Here is a 16,450-nt window from a genome sequence, read left to right as displayed (position 1 = left end):
GCATGCCATACTTCATTTTTCATTTTGTTTTGCTTCTTAGTTCAAGGTTAGAAATGTGAAATCCAGTAGATTACAAGTTACAGTCTCCACAGCCTACACGACAAGCACAAAATACTGTGGAAATCTTCTATTTTTTATTTTTATTTTTTACTATTTTACCCTGACTTTAAAATGTGTCTGATAACCAAATTATAAAAATGATTAGAAATCATTACTGTAACTTCATTTATAGTGTTTTTGCTGTTTGCTAGATATAAGAGAAGAAAACATATTTAACTCAATTATGGTTGTCTTTATAATTGTGATTACCTAGATTCCTCAATTTTATATAAAAATCTGTATAATTATAGAAAATAAAAAATTGCATAATTTAGCTTTAATGCTAAAAACCCTTCTCCTACCTTTACCAGTTTAGAAAGAAACAACAGGCTTTGAAATTAATATGAGCAAATATCATCAGCAGAGGGCAGAAGAGATGACAGTCTCCATGTGAAATGTAAAACTACTTTTCATTAAGTAAAACTATGCACATTTTTAAGCCCTGTTTTTCAGCAGTCTGTATTCTAATATGCATTAAAAAAGAGTGCTGCTGGCAAGAAAAACAAACAAACAACAACAACAACAACAAAAAACCTCATCAGAAATTCATAGTGAAAGAAGCAACTATCACACAAGATATTTACCCATTTTATGGAGACAAAAGTCTAGATAACAGTTGTATATGCTGTTTCTCTGCAAGTCCAAGGACACTTGAATGATCCTTTTAATTCCAGAGACAAGTAGTTTTTGTGAACTTTTATAAGATTCAGAGCCAACAGAGATACTGTCTCAAGATGATTATTTTAATAGTTTTCTTTGTTCCTTCTTTCCTAATATCAACCAGAGAAATTATGTGGGTTTTAGACACATGTACTAAAATGTTCTCGGTAGTGGTCATATCTGTTCTGTTCTATACAGAGAAACTTAGTTATTTGATATATTCTTTAGTGCCCTTTATATCTGCTTCTTATTATTTGATTTACAGAGGACTTTTGATTTTTGATATTTGTACTCTATTATTTCTAATTGGCTAGCAAATAAAACAGTGGTCTTATGTAAAAATATGTGTATGATTATTATATACCTTATAATCATATGAAGGTTATATTCACATGAATCAATCACATATATCCCCAGCTTTTATTCCATTTTTCTGACCTCATTTAGAACAAAATCCCCCAGAAATATTTCATTATTCTCCTCGATCTTTTTCTTTTTTCTTGAATTTAGATAATGGCTGGCATGAATATTATAACTGAAAGGTTATCAAGTCAGAGGGTGACTGCATCAGTCATATATATGTTTTTCATTTTCTTAAATCAGTGAACTAAGACTATGTACCACCTGGCTTCCATAGCACCACTATTAAGGCCATACCATTTCTCAGTCACTAATAAATGTCAACAGAGTCCTATATTCTCACAATATATCCCATTACCACTTCTATGGTCTTCTCACATCTACTGCAAGAGTCAATACAGGCCTCTGGGTCTAAGAGTGTTCTTGATAAGGCGTATGTCCCAATACCACTATACTTATATCTCATCAAAATGTTCAACTTTAAGATCACCAAATCTCATCTCATTTTGTTCTTTCTTCTAGGTTATTTCAGTAACCACAAGAAGTCTAAGACTCAGGTCGCCTCTCATCTCATGTACTCAAAACCCCATAAGGCTCTGCCTTTCCTCCTTATGACGCCTTTGACTTCCTTTCTTAAACTCTGAACTCTTTATACCATGCTTATTGGGACTGATAATCAATTATCTGCAAAATCACCTCTATTCTGAACTTCTGTCCTAAATATCTTCTTCGGCTTCCTAGTCTAACTTGAAAATGGCTCTTTCCTGGGAACACATATTCTCTTTCTGCTCTCAACACTCTTAGCTACTTTCTCTTCACACATTTTACACGATTGGGCCAAGGAATGTGCCAAGTGTTCTTCACACTGTTTTCTGATACTTTTTTTTTTCCTCTTTCTCTGTTAGGCACGTCCAACTTTAAGTCATGTGATAGCACACCGTAGTACCCACAGAAATGTTGCATCATTATTTCATAGTACCCAATACGCCTGATTGTTATAAACTCCCTAGGTTAATTGCCTTCACTCAGTCGATATTCTATCTTCTAGCTCTCTGTTACTCTCTGATATTACTCCTATTGTAAGTACGCATAATTTTAGTAACAACTTTGATTGTTCTTCCAAAGCCCTTGACTTTCCATTTTTTGACTTCGTAGATTTCAAGAATTTTGTCCTCTACCTAACATTAGCCACTTAATCCCATAGTTGTAATATAGAATCTCTAATCGCAGCAACCCCCCTCATTATTTTAATCTCAATATCTTTCTACTCTATCCCCAGAGTACAGCAATTACCTAATTGTTATATTTCTCTTCTCAACAAGAGCCTAAAATTAGCTTAGATCACTTATTTTCACAAATTATAACCCTCTTCATTTCTATATTTTCATCTTATATAGGTTAAATTATCTGTTAGAGCATTATAATCAGTCCTTTGTATATAGCTTTAATTCTCATACCTTCTATTTCTTCCTAGTCTTTTAAGAAAACCCCAATCTTAAGTGATGTCTCTACCCACTCTGATTCTATAACCAGATAATGATACAAAGCACAAAAAATCTAACAGTCTTACTGCAAATCTGTGGTTACTAAAGTGACCACTAAATGCTGCCCCAGTCATTGTATCGGTGTTTCTTAATCTATTCGTTATACTATTCTTCTAAAAGACAATTACATTTTCTCCTCTCTCCTCAAGTTTGTTAAGCATCGCTCACATTTCCCATTGCCTCATGCATGTCTTATCATACTTTCTCTTTTACTGGCTTCCATTGCCTTTTTTTGAGGAAAATATCCACCTATCTGTCAGCATCACTAACCATATTCTCTTCCTTTCTTTCTCTAACTAAAGAGGAACAATTTCTGTTCCTTCCTGGGGCTATCCTGTCTCCTTATGCACTGAACCCATCCTCTTTTGCTTACTCAGTATTACTCTGGCAATTCAATTCCTCTCTCTTGCTTTTTCACTGTCTCCCTTAATATTTTTCCTCATTTAATGGTATTATTTCCTGCAACATGGAACTGCAGTAGTTTATCTCATGTTAGAACAAACACATAAATACACATATAGTAGTATCTATAAAAGCTAAGCATTACCAAGCCCAAAGGCCAATTCTTAGCCCTCATCTTGCATAACCATTGGATAACTATTTTCCTGTTAAACATTTCATTTATTTAACATATATTTTGTTTGTTTGTTTGTTTGTTTTGAGATGGAGTCTCGCTGTGTCACCCAGGCTGGAATGCAGTGGTGCAGTCTTGGCTCACTGCAAACTCTGCCTCCCAGGTTCAAGCAATTCTCCCTGCCTCAGCTTCTAGAGCAACTGAGCTTACAGGTGCCCACCACCATGTCAGGCTAATTTTTTGTATTTTTTAGTATAGACAGGGTTTTGCCATGTTGGCCAGGCTGGTCTTGAACTCCTGACCTCAAGTGATCCACCCTCCTAAGCCTCACAAAGTGCTGGAATTACAGGCATGAGCCCCCACATCCGGCCTTATATTTTTAATATAGAAGAATGTGCTTTTTATGACCACATAGTGATGGTCATGTGATGTCAGTAAAATACGACAGAATAAACTTTTGCTTACCTCAAAATATGCCTCTTCTAGGACATCTGTTCAAGACTGAGAAAAAGAAACTGTGAAAATCTATTAATAGTATGGTTGAAACCAAAGGGGGAGTAGATTCCAACATAAACAGAACTAATAGTATTTAAATATAGAACAAAGAAAGGAAGGAGGTAGGCAGAGAGAGAGAGAGGGAGAGGCAAGAAGGAGGGAAGTAGGGAAAGTGGGAAAGAACAAAGAACGACAATTGCTAATTGATACGGTTTCACTCACATCTCATCTGAAATTGTAATCCCCACATGTTGAGGGAGGGAGGTGATTAGATCATGGGGGTCAGTTTCCCCCATGCTGTTCTTGTGATAGTGAGTGAGTTCTCACGAGATCTGATGGATTTGTTTGTGTTAGAAAATTCCTCCTTCACTCTTCTCTCTCCTGCCACCTTCAGGAGAAGGTACCTACTTCCCCTTCTGCCATGATTGTAAGTTTCCTGAGGCTTCCCCAGCCATGCAAAACTGTGAATCAATTGAATCTTTTTCCTTTATAAATTACCCAGTCTCAGGTCGTATCTTTATGGCAGTGTGAAAACAGACTAATACATTAAATTATTAGGGCATTTTCCTATATTCTAGTTCATTCTAAACTTCAACTAGAAGTCTGCATTTAATGTGGTCCAGGGTTTTAAATGATGGCTTAAATGGGTTTTCGTCTTACGTGTTTAAAGCAAACAATTTCCGTTTTTGCAGTATCAGTGCTCTTTATATGACATCAACAACCTAACAATGCGTTCACAAACTCCAGTAGAATACTCAAAAACAGTGACTCAAGTATTTGGCAGAGATAAGTTGAAGTTAACCAAGCTGCATGGGTCCTGACACACAAGGCCTGCCACAGGAACACTCAGCCCCAATTCGGCATAGTTTTGTATTGACTTGACTACTCTGTAAGTAATTTCAAAAGATACAGGAAATGTTGGTTATTGCATTAGTATTAATGTCATATGCGCTCTACCAGGAAAATGATAAGGCATAAATGAAGCTAAATTATAAACAATAGTTACACAGTTAATTTGTTGTTTGTTAATAACACAGATAGGAATATTACATCTTTGTTATTGTCAGGAGCAGCATTCACCATGCTTCCTCATATGTGAAGGCAATTATGAATGAGCAATTCAAGGTCTAGTGTAATAATCGTATACAGTTTCTTAGTGAAGAGTTACAACCATTATCTAGTAGCACCTAAAAGCTATAATGTTTTTTAATGTTTGTGTTTTTAATAAAGGCTTATTTTAACTTATTAGCCTTCTAATGATGCACTCTGTTTAGCTTCAACAACTGGCCAGTAAATTTCCATTCCTAAGGTGGTTCCAAGATGTTATGATGAAACAGGCCATAATTTGTTAAAAAATAGTTAGTTCTTATGTACATGGAATGTTATAATAATAATTGTTTCCTTAAGGTGCTTTTATGATTGCTTCATATATTTGATTATCAATCTGATAAATATTATCTATTTTCTACAAGGAAGGAGTGGAAAGATCTCTAAGATCCAAAATATATTGTAAAATAACTAAAGCAGTGCAGTGAAAGACCAAATTAATTAGATAAGCATAAATCATATATTTTTAAGCTTATTTGGAATCAATTTATATTATTAATCAGGTGCTTTCTTACTTCTCTTTTTTATCTTGTCTTTTAAGAACTTTTTTTTTGTTATGTGGAAAAATTTCTGTCTTGTAGGTATTGACCTATCTTTTTACATATGGAATACTCTTTCAAATATGAAATAATCATAATTTTTCATTCAAACATGGTGTTTCAAAAATGAGATCATCAAAAACAACGTAAAACATTTCCTTGAAAAAACTAATTTATGTAAACAATTCTAATAAACTTTATGTACTTCATATTTATAGAATATTGTGAATGTATAGTTTTCAATACACAAAAATACATTCTGAAAACCTCAGGCAATTGTCACTGTCATATAGAATAAATAGTATCATATAATAAATACCTTACTGAAAAATAAAGAATATATTAGTTATAAAAGAATTAAAAATTGTCACATTTCAGACAAAATGCATTTTAAAATATTTTCTTAGCATTCTCTCATCCATATCACGTTAGAAACCTCTTAGATATTAATGATATTTGGAGTAATCTTGTTGAAATCACTACTAAGACTTGCTGGAAAGGGATTCTTTGCTGATGCTTTGAAATTTAATAGTAAGTCCCTGCAATACACTGAGATAGACTACTCCTATAATGCACTGTGAAATATGTGCAGTATCATGTTTTAGGTCTTGTTAACTCTGATTCATAAAATGTGACATTTCTTATGCCATTTGCAAGGCAGTTAATTTATCCAGCAAATCTCATGATATTCTCTACACTCGAAAAGCTTTACTATTTAGTAATAAAAACTGTTTTGGAAGAGGAGAAGTGATATAGATGTATAATGTGATAAATATGAGATTGTGTTATAAACTGTAAAGTAACCCACTCTAGAATGCTGAAATACTAGCTTCCAGATCAACAAGGTGCAAAACAACGACAATAAAATGTTAACTATCAACTTGGCACAATATTTTGTATGTAGCTGTATTAAAGTTTTAGTCTCTAACCTTTTAATTATACATACTTCTCTGAAAAGTGTCTCTGCAGAAAATTGTGCTATTGGTAAAAAAATAATATCATAGAAACCAGTTGCATGAAGTATTTGTCTTCAGTTTTTACTTTTATAGATAAATGCTGAAAACATACTAATTAGTCATTTGTCACAATGTCAAATGCTGTTATCTAAACATTAAATTTTTATACCTTTAGCAGTTTTAAAATGCCAGGAAACACAATGACTCATACCTTTTCAGCATATTTTGAAGTAAGGGAGATTCTAATGTAACTCATATTTGGAAAATAGTGTATAATATGATAAATATGATATATCCTGTAGAAAGCCAAAAATGTGAAGAAAACAATAAATATTACTTGTCAATCATAAATATAACTATGTCATTACATTGTATAATTGCTTGGTTACACACTTATAATTTGACTATTCCTAAAGAAAAATTATTAAGATATTACTTATGTCATTCTCCTTTTAAAATAATAGTAATTAATCTTTAAATAAAGCTATGGAATCATTGTGTTTTATAGTATTTTTAAGTGGCTACAGTTTCTTTAGAAAATAATAGATTTATACAATTATAAAGTATGTTACAGTTGTCTGTAACCTAGAAACATTATAAGTGCTCACTTCTTAAAAATATATGTGAATTTTTAAATATTCACATAAACAATAATTGATGTAACTGAAGGATGAATGAGTAATCTCAAGTACAAAACACAATTTTTCAACCACTAAAATCACCATGAATCATGTAAGCACTGTAGATCCTCTATCATCACTCATAATCATCCTTACATTGTTATAAATCATCTGCTAATATTTACTGGAAACTTTCTTGGTACACAGCATTTTCTTAAATAATAAGGAGGTTTTGAATGAGATAGCTTGTGGAGCAAAGAAATTTATGTAGCAAGCATGAGATAATATTGCTGGCAACTCAAAAAGAATTAAAAAAACGGATTTTAGTACTTAGTTGTACAGCAAGATGGATGACTTAATCTCTAGATTTCCAGTAGGATCTACTTCACAAGAAAAAAAGTAGTCAGCAAACAGAAAGAAAATGATTCCCAAGAGTCTGCTTGCAATGAGAATGTGCAATACTTAGGAGTGTTAGTATTTGGAAGGCAATAATGTCTTACCAGTTGTAAGCAGAGGAGGGACAGAATGAGGAATTAGAAGAAACGGGAGTGAGAATGAAAGAGAGAGGAAGTAAAGGTAAGAGACAGAAAATTAAGGGACAGAAGAAAAGCATTTTAGCAGCAGCAGAGTGTGAAAGGAGTACAATAAGGAAATATTTTGAAAGTAATTTTACAGAATTTTCACCTAGGGTTTGCTTTCAAAAAAAGCCACTATTTTTTGCATTGTATTTTAAAGATTTAACTCAGACTTTTTTAAAAAACTGTAATAATGCCCTGGGGAAATCCCATATTTATGAAATGCATTTTCAGGCTTTTAAAGGTATTTTGGGTTTAAGGTACAATGAATACCCAGGTATGTCCTAGATTAAATTTTTACCCTAACTTGACAAGATCACCTTTTCCCTATCTGACTACAGTCTTATCATTAGACTTCTGACTCAAAGGGCTGTCATTGGTCAGACCTATACTTTAAAACTATGGGAAAACAGTAAAATACAACTGAGGTTTGGGAGAAAATATGCTATTTGAGATTGGACATGCTAGAATGAGAATCAATTTGTGATAGGTTAAAGAAAGCTTACTACATAGATAGAATGGAATAAAAACCACCATAAACATACAACCTGGAAATACATCATTAGCCAGCTATTAGAGACTGAATATTTGTGTTGTTTCCCCACAAATTCATATGTTGAAACCCTAATATACAAGGTAATGAGATTAGGAGATAGGTTCTTTGGGAGGTAATTAGGTCATGAGAGTGGAGTCATGTAAAAGCACAACAGAAACACCAGTCTGCAACCTAGAAGAGGGTCCTCAAGAGACCACAACCATGCTGGCCCCCTGATCTTGTACTTCAGCCTACAGAACTGTGAGAAAGAAATCTTCATTGTTTAAAACCCACCCAGTGTATGGTACTTTATTATAGCAGCCCAAACTGACTAAGACACTCATTTTCCAGGAATACACAATGTATTAAGAAATCTGAGGTCTTTCTGAATATAAGAAATTGAAAACTTTCCAGCTTTTGGCTCTAACATGCCTTGGGATTCACTCTTCTGAGGAATTAGACCCTACTCTGGGACTGAAATCTATCATGCTTTAGAAATGCTGGTATTGGCCATTTGCCATTAGCAAACATTAACTGGAAAATTTAATGAGAAGCCTGGAATGCTGTGCCAACAATCACAAGATAAAATAACCACATAGGGATGCCCAGACAGTTTGGGCAAGAGGCATTAATTTGTGGAAGACACACTGTGACAAGATAGCTAGACTAGATATGCCATAACAGACATTTTAATTCTCCTCTGAGTCTGATGTGTTTGGGTTTTATCCCTGTAACCTGAAGTTAAAAAAAAAAAAAAAAAGAAAAAGAAAGAAAGAAAAAGGATGCAAATTATGCCAAGATTCTGTCTATAGGTGCTTGTTTGCCTGGAAGAGAAAAAGTAGTGGACAGTGCCACTGCCTCAATCACCAACAGCTACTGAGGCACTCTGTGGACAGGGAAAATGATGAACAAACAAAACCATTCTTGGAGAATAGCTTTTCACAGACTAAAAATTAACTATTTTCTCATTTCCCTTCATGTCCAGCTAATTCTGTTTTGCAATAGGCCCAAAGAGCAAGTGTCAGCAGATTTTTATTTTTTATTTTTTGTAAAAACTAGACAGTAAATATTTTAAATTTTGTGTGTCATATGGTATCTGTTTCCACTATTCAACTTCACACCGTCACACACACACACACATACACACACACACATCCATCTTTGTTCACACAGTACTCAATTGAGAAACCAATGCCTGTGGGTATACAGCCCAGATTTACACTATCATCATAGTATAAGAATCTCCAAACCAATGGATTAATATCAAAATAAATATCTGTGGCACTTAGCAAAAAGTAAAACTGGCTAAAAACATCACAAGCTCATGAGATCCTCACAAAAAGAAAACACTGTGGTTGAAGATAAAAATCACAATGTAAAAAATGAGATGAACCCAAATAAGTTACTTATAGCAGATAAATAAAAGAGGACCGTAGGCCTAAGAAATTTTGAACATGAAAATAGAAAGTCTATAAATTGTAAAGAAAAGGAACAGAGAGACTGTAGGCAAAGAGAACAGGTAGATTTAAACAAAAATAAAATTGTGGAAATAAATTGTGACGCTTAACTTTATGTGCTCATGTAAATGTGGCTAGGCCATGGTACCTAGATACTTAGCCAAACACTGGTTTAGATGTTGCTGTGAAGGTATTTTTTAGATATGATTCACATTTAAGTCAGTAGGCTTTGAGTAAATAGATTAACATGCATAATATAGTAGACCTCATTCACTCAGTTGAAGCCCTTTAAAAAAAAAGACTGAAATCATTCCGAGGAAGTTGAAATTCTGTCTCCAGACTGTTTTTTAACTTAAGTTGCAATATCAACTTACCTGGGCCTCCAGGTCTGCTGGCCTGCCCTGCAGAGTTTCCATTTGCCAACCCCACAATCACATTAGCCAATATATGTCTGTGTGTGATAGATAAATACATATTGTGTGTGTGTGTGTATATATATGTTTGTGTGTGTGTATATGTATACACACACACACATATATACCAATCCACTGTAACCTATGTAAATCAAATACCACCTCCTCAAGTTTGTCTATATATATATACACACACACACACATATATATATCGTAAAGGTTCTGTTTCTCTGGAGAACTCAGACTAATAAATAAATCATAGAGCTCTTGCAATTAAGATAAATGAAAAAAAATTGTAGTGGGTTGAATTGTAACACACTAAAAGATATTTCCATGTTCTAATTAATGAAACCTGTAAACATTACCTTATTTGGGAAAAGGATTTTGTAGATTTAATCAGATAAAGGATCTTGAGATGAGGAGATCATTCTGGATTATTCACGCAGGTTCTATTCCAATGACAAGCGTCTCTATAAGTGTGAGGCAGAGGAGATTTGGTAGACAGCATAAAAGAAGGTGACGTGAAGACAAAGGCAGAAATTAGACTGATGTGGTCATAAATTAAGGAATGTCAGTGGCCGGCAGAAGCTAGAAGAGGCATGAAAAGATTCTTCCCTAGAGAGTGTGCAGAAGACATGCTATAAACAGATACTTAGGCTGTACATGCGATGCCCGATATTTTAATTCTCCTTGGAGTCTGATACGTTTAAATTTCATAGAGCCGCTGCTAGGAATGAAGTCCTGCTCACACCTAGATTTTAGACTCTAGGCCTCCTATAAAAGAATAAATTATTGCGTATTAAATCATCAATTTTGTGGTAATTTTTTATGGTAGCCCAAGGAAACTACAAATTTAAATAGCAGATATGACAAATGTTTAATAGGAATTCTAAACGTAGAGAGTATTTAAAAAGTCAATAATTATAAAAATTCCTTTTTGTGGTTGTGTTGTTTTTGAGACAGGGTCTTGCTCTCTTGCTCAGGCTACAATGCAGTGGAGTCATCAGGCTCACTGCAGCCTCAACTCCTATGCTCAATGATCTCCCACCTCAGACTCCTGAGTGAACGGGACTACAGGCATGTGCCACCACATGACTGACTAATTTTAAGAATTTTTTTTTTATAAATACAGGGTCTGCCTATGTTGCCCAGGCTGGTGTAAAATATTCCAGATTGATGAAAGACAGATTAAAGAAATACATGTCTTGAACAACAAGAAAAAAATTAATCCATGTCTATATTCATGATAGAAAAACTGTTACAAGAAAAGTAACCACTATAATTTAACAACACACTCTTAGGTAAGCAATAGCTCAAAGAAGAAATCAACAGACATATTTTAGAATATATTTTGAGCTGAATGATAAGGGAAACAAGATCTAACAAAACTTGTGGGACACAGCTAAGCAGTGCTTAGAGGAAAATTTACAACTCTGAAAGCCTATTATCAGAAAGGAAGAAAAATCGACAATCAACGGCTTCATCTTCCAAGTTGAAAAGCTAAGAAAAGAAGAGCAAATTAACCCAAAGTAAATAGAAAAAAAAACAAATAGTAAAGATTGACTTAAAAATCAGTAATAGAAAACAAACACTAGTAGAAAAAATTAAGAAATCCAAAGGTTAGTTCTTTGAAAATCTCAATAATATTTACACACTTAGTGTGCTCAAGAAAACAGAGCATGCACATGGCCAAAACCAGGAGTAAAAGAAGTTACTAATATAGGGGTTAAAAAGAAATTATTTAGGCAGTAACTAAGGGTCAAAGAGTTCTTGGTGGTATTTTTTCTTAGTAAAAAGGCAGCCCCCAAATCATTTCTTTACTAACAAAAAGCAACCTGAAAAATCAAGCAACAAGCATAGGTAAGTAAGCTGGAAGCTTGCATAGGTAAATGCCAGCAGCTGTGCCAACAGAAAATGGATATCTGGAAGCTAGGTATATTCAACATGGAGGTTTCATCTTCTCTTTTCTTTGTCACCACATGTGCAGGTAACATGGTTCCAGCCAGGCAAAGACTTCACTTGCATAATAAAAAATTAGGATGGGATGGCCAGCTGCCTGGCACACTATGTAAATGGCAGACACCTGGTCCAACCAATCCACTGTAACCTATGTAAATCAAATACCACCTCCTCAAGTTTGTCCATAAAACCAGTCGCATCTTGCCCTAAACTCAGAAACCCACTTGGGTCCCTTGCCTCTACACGAGGAAGCTCTCTCTTCTTTAGCCTGTTAAACTTCCCTCTCTTAAATCTACTCCATGGGTGTTCATGTTTTCAATTTCCTTAGTGCATAACAATGAACCTTGGGTATTTCCCCAGACAAACAACACTGCTTCAATACCTCTATCGATTCCATATACATACAAAGAAAATGTTACAAGAATGTTATGAATTTATTATTATGCCAGTTACATAAACAGCTTAGATGAAATTGATTAATTTCTTGAAAATTAAAGCTGACCAAAAGTAGCACATGATGAAAAAAATCCGAATGGTTACCTATCTGTAAAATAAACTGAATCTATTCCCATAAGTCTTCCCACAAAGAAATTCAAGATATCAGTAATTATGTTGGTATATTTTAATTTAAATCAATTATTTAAAAAGATATGATACCAATTTTACTTTCACAACATAGAAAAATGTTACCTAATTGTTTCATAAGGCCAGCAAAATATTTATCAAACCCTTGACAAAAACTTGACATAAAATATGAAATAACTTGTAAACATAAAACTTAACAAAATGTTACATATAATCTAGTAACATGTAAATAAATGATATATGATAAGTGTCTTAATCAGCCTGGGTTGTCACCAAAGACAAGGTGGCTTAAACAGCAAACATTTTTTTTTCCTCACAGTTCTGGAAGATGCAAATCTCAGATTAGAATACCAGCATGGTCCATTTCTTGGTGAAGAGAATTATCTTTATTTGATAAAGGATATCTACAAAAGAACAGAGGAAGAGGGGCAGGAGCAGGGAGGAGAAAAAGAGGAGAAAATAGAAGAAAAAAAATCTACAACTATGATCATAGTTAATGGTAAAATATTGAAAGTTTTACCTCTAGAATTGAGAAGTGGAGGTTGCAGTGACCCAAGATTACACCACTGCGCTCCAGCCTGGGCAACAGAGAAAGACTCCGTTTCAGAAACAAAACAAACAAAAAACTAGAACTATTAAGTAGCAAATTTATTACTTAGAACTGACTTTAAGATTTTATAGGAGGCATAAATCTACAGACAGACCAGAAATCATCCTTCCTATTCCATCTGTATTCCCATTCCAACATTTATTTATGCTCATTTATATAATTGTTATAAAAATAAATAGTTCCTTTTAATTATTCAACATTAATGCCTGCTTGCATGTCTTTGATATTTTCATAGTGCATACAAATGATAAATTTTTAGGTTCAATTATCTCCAAATGTTTAAAAAATATCTTCCACAGATGCAAAAGAACCACCACAGCTATAAACAGATCATTTTAAAAGAATCTTCCTTTTGTGAGGGGATGCTTGTTTTTAATTACAAAATCAGTGAAAAAGACTAAGAAAATTAAATACAGAGTGAAAGATAAAAGCACTGAAAATTTTATCAATGGTTGAGAAAAATATGAAATAAGTCATTGATTTCTCAGCTGTGTTAAGAGACTCCTTAACATGAACAAAAAGGATCTAAAAATAGTCAGGTTTCCTTTTCTCCACCAATCAAAGAGTGGTGTTTTTAACGACCTGATAGAAACCAGGTAACCATGAAACTAACTTTCCAGTGTTGTTATTTTGAACAAGGACAAATAGAAACAGACTATATCTGAGCAACTAGAAATATGAAATTGCAATGTACTGAGTTGGATAAAATTGAAGGATAATCTGGTTAGTCACAGGGGGGCATTGTATTAAGGTTTGAACAACTTTAGGTTCAGATGCTTATCAGAACTCCAAATACAGATTCTAGTAAGTACTTTGATAAATGAGCCTGGAATTTAAGGGAAAAGTTTGGTAGAGATATAATGTGGGTAATTATTTATACATCGTGGCCAAAGCCTTGAGAACGGATGAGATCAATAAACAATAGGAAAAGTCCTAAGACGGTGCCTTAACATACTCCAGTACATAAAGCTCAGGGATATAAGGCAAATCTAGCCATGGAAAGTGCCCTGACCAGCTCAGTTGTGGAGACTCTAACCCAGTGGCGCTAGAGGAATTAAAGACACACACAAAGAAATATAGAGTGTGGAGTGGGAAATCAGGGAGCTGACAGCCTTCAGAGCTGAGAGCCTCGAACAGAGTTTTACCCACATACTTATTTGGCAAGAAACAATGTCATGATAAACATTGTTTGTGTAGATTATAGATTAACTAAAACGGGAAACAAAGGGATGAGCTTTGGCCTGTTATCTGCAACAGGAACATGTCTTTAAGGCACAGATCGCTCATGCTATTGTTTGTGGCTTAGGAAAGCCTTAAGTGGTTTTCTGCCCTGGGTGGGCCAGATGTTCTTTGCCCTCATTCCCGTAAACCAACAACCTTCAGCGTGGGCATCATGGCCATCACGAACATGTCACAGTGCTGTAGAGATTTTGTTTATGACCAGTGTGGGGGCCAGTTTATGGCCAGATTTGGGGGCCTGTTCCCAACAGAAACTAGGAAACAGTGACTAGTGAGGTTTTTTTTTTAAAAAAAAAAGAATATGATGTCCAGGAAATTAGAACAAACATGTGGATTCAGGAAGGAAATAGTGATCAGTTGCATAAAATAATGCTAATAGGTGAAAATATATGAGAAGTGCGAATTAATTATAGATGAATTTTTTTTAAGCAAAGTCTTACTCTGTCACACAGGCTAGAGTGCAGTGACTCACTCTGAGTTCACTGCAGCTTCAAACTCCTGGGCCCAAGGAGTTTAGGCCCTCCACATTAGCCTTCTAAGTAGTGGGAAGCACAGGTGTGCACTGCCATGTCCAACTTTACAGATTTTTATTTTTTGTAGAGACAAAGTCTTATTCTGTTGCCCAGTCTGGTCTTAAACTCCTGGCCTCAAGTGATCCTCCCACTTCAGCCTCCTATAGTGCTGAAATTACAAGCATTAGCCACAATGCCTAGTCTATTTTTTTAAGGTAAATGTATTAAAGCTTATTTGTTTACTGATAAGATTGACTTATTAGATTTATAACAGTTGATGGTGATAGCTAATAAGGCAAATTGCTGGAACATTATCTATGCAGTTTTTTCTCACAATTACTGTAGAAGACTTATTCACAAATGTTAATGAAATGATTATAGTATTATAAACCAAAAAGTATGTGAGACAGGTCTCAATCAATTTAGAGGTTTACTTTGCCAAGGTTAAGGAAATGTCTGGGAGAGTAGTCTGTGCCTTTCTTTAAAGATGATTTTGAGGGCTTCAATATTTAAAGGGGAAAAGTGGGCTGGAGGAAAAGGAGGATGTGGTCATCCACACGTTGCAAGGGAAAATGAGCAGGCTGAGAAATGATCAGTTATGTTTTTGTCTCAGTTTTCAGCACTTTTCATAAGATTACATGAACATAGAGTAGCTACCTGTGATATATTTAACCTTTTATTTGTACTTGTTTGTTTAGGAACAAAAGGAAAGGCAGCTTCTTGTATGACTCAACTTTCAGCTGAGTTTTTTCCTCTTGGCATAGTGAACTGGAGTCCCGAGTTTTTATGTTCCTTTCACAGTATTATTTTATAAGAGTAAAGTTTTGAAACGTTTTCAAGATGGATAAAAGTTAAAAGCTTGACTTAGGAAAAATAAAAATTTCCCCCAAATAGTGCAAAATGGACATGTGGTATACAACAAATATTTACTTAATATTGTCCACAGGTTCTTGGTAACTGAGACTTTAAGAGAAGCAATATACAGTAAGTCCTGGAATTACATAGTTTTGTTCAATGACAACTTGTTATAACATTGATGAGGGAGAAAATGGTTTTCTTATATTGTTGTTTTGTTTATTGTTGCATTTTCCAAAAACCTGCTCACATGTTAAGTGAGGATTTACTGTTGTTATGTGAATAAAAACAATACATCCATGGATTAGAAAATCTGAAAGTATCTCTCTGTGTGTGTGTGTATGTGTGTGCCTGTGTGTGTGTGTGTGTGTGTGTGTGTGTTTGAAAAAGAGAAAGACTAAGGCAGAGAATTCAATAGTAATTAATACCAAAATGGTGATTAGGGATAACTATAGTCTTCCCAACTGGATATCCATTTAAATATAAGTCATATTAAATATTTTGAGCAACAAATTTCTTAGAAAAGACTCTTGTAAGATTTTAATTATTTTCTAGTTTTTAAATTTTATGTACAAATGATGGGTGAAAAATTGTATCAAGTTACTTAGAGTCACCTTCCTTGTTGAATAGGAAGTTCTGCATCTTTTTTAGGTATATATATTTTAATGCTTTTAAAAGACTTCTTTGTCAATTACACGAATCACAAATGATTTTTTTTTAATATGTAACTTGTCTTTTTACTTTTTGTTTTGTTTT

This window comes from Macaca mulatta, chromosome 17 (assembly GCF_049350105.2).
Source record: "Macaca mulatta isolate MMU2019108-1 chromosome 17, T2T-MMU8v2.0, whole genome shotgun sequence".
NCBI lineage: Eukaryota > Metazoa > Chordata > Mammalia > Primates > Cercopithecidae > Macaca > Macaca mulatta.
The sequence above is the reverse complement of the archived record's forward strand: the minus strand, read 5'-3'. Positions refer to the sequence as shown.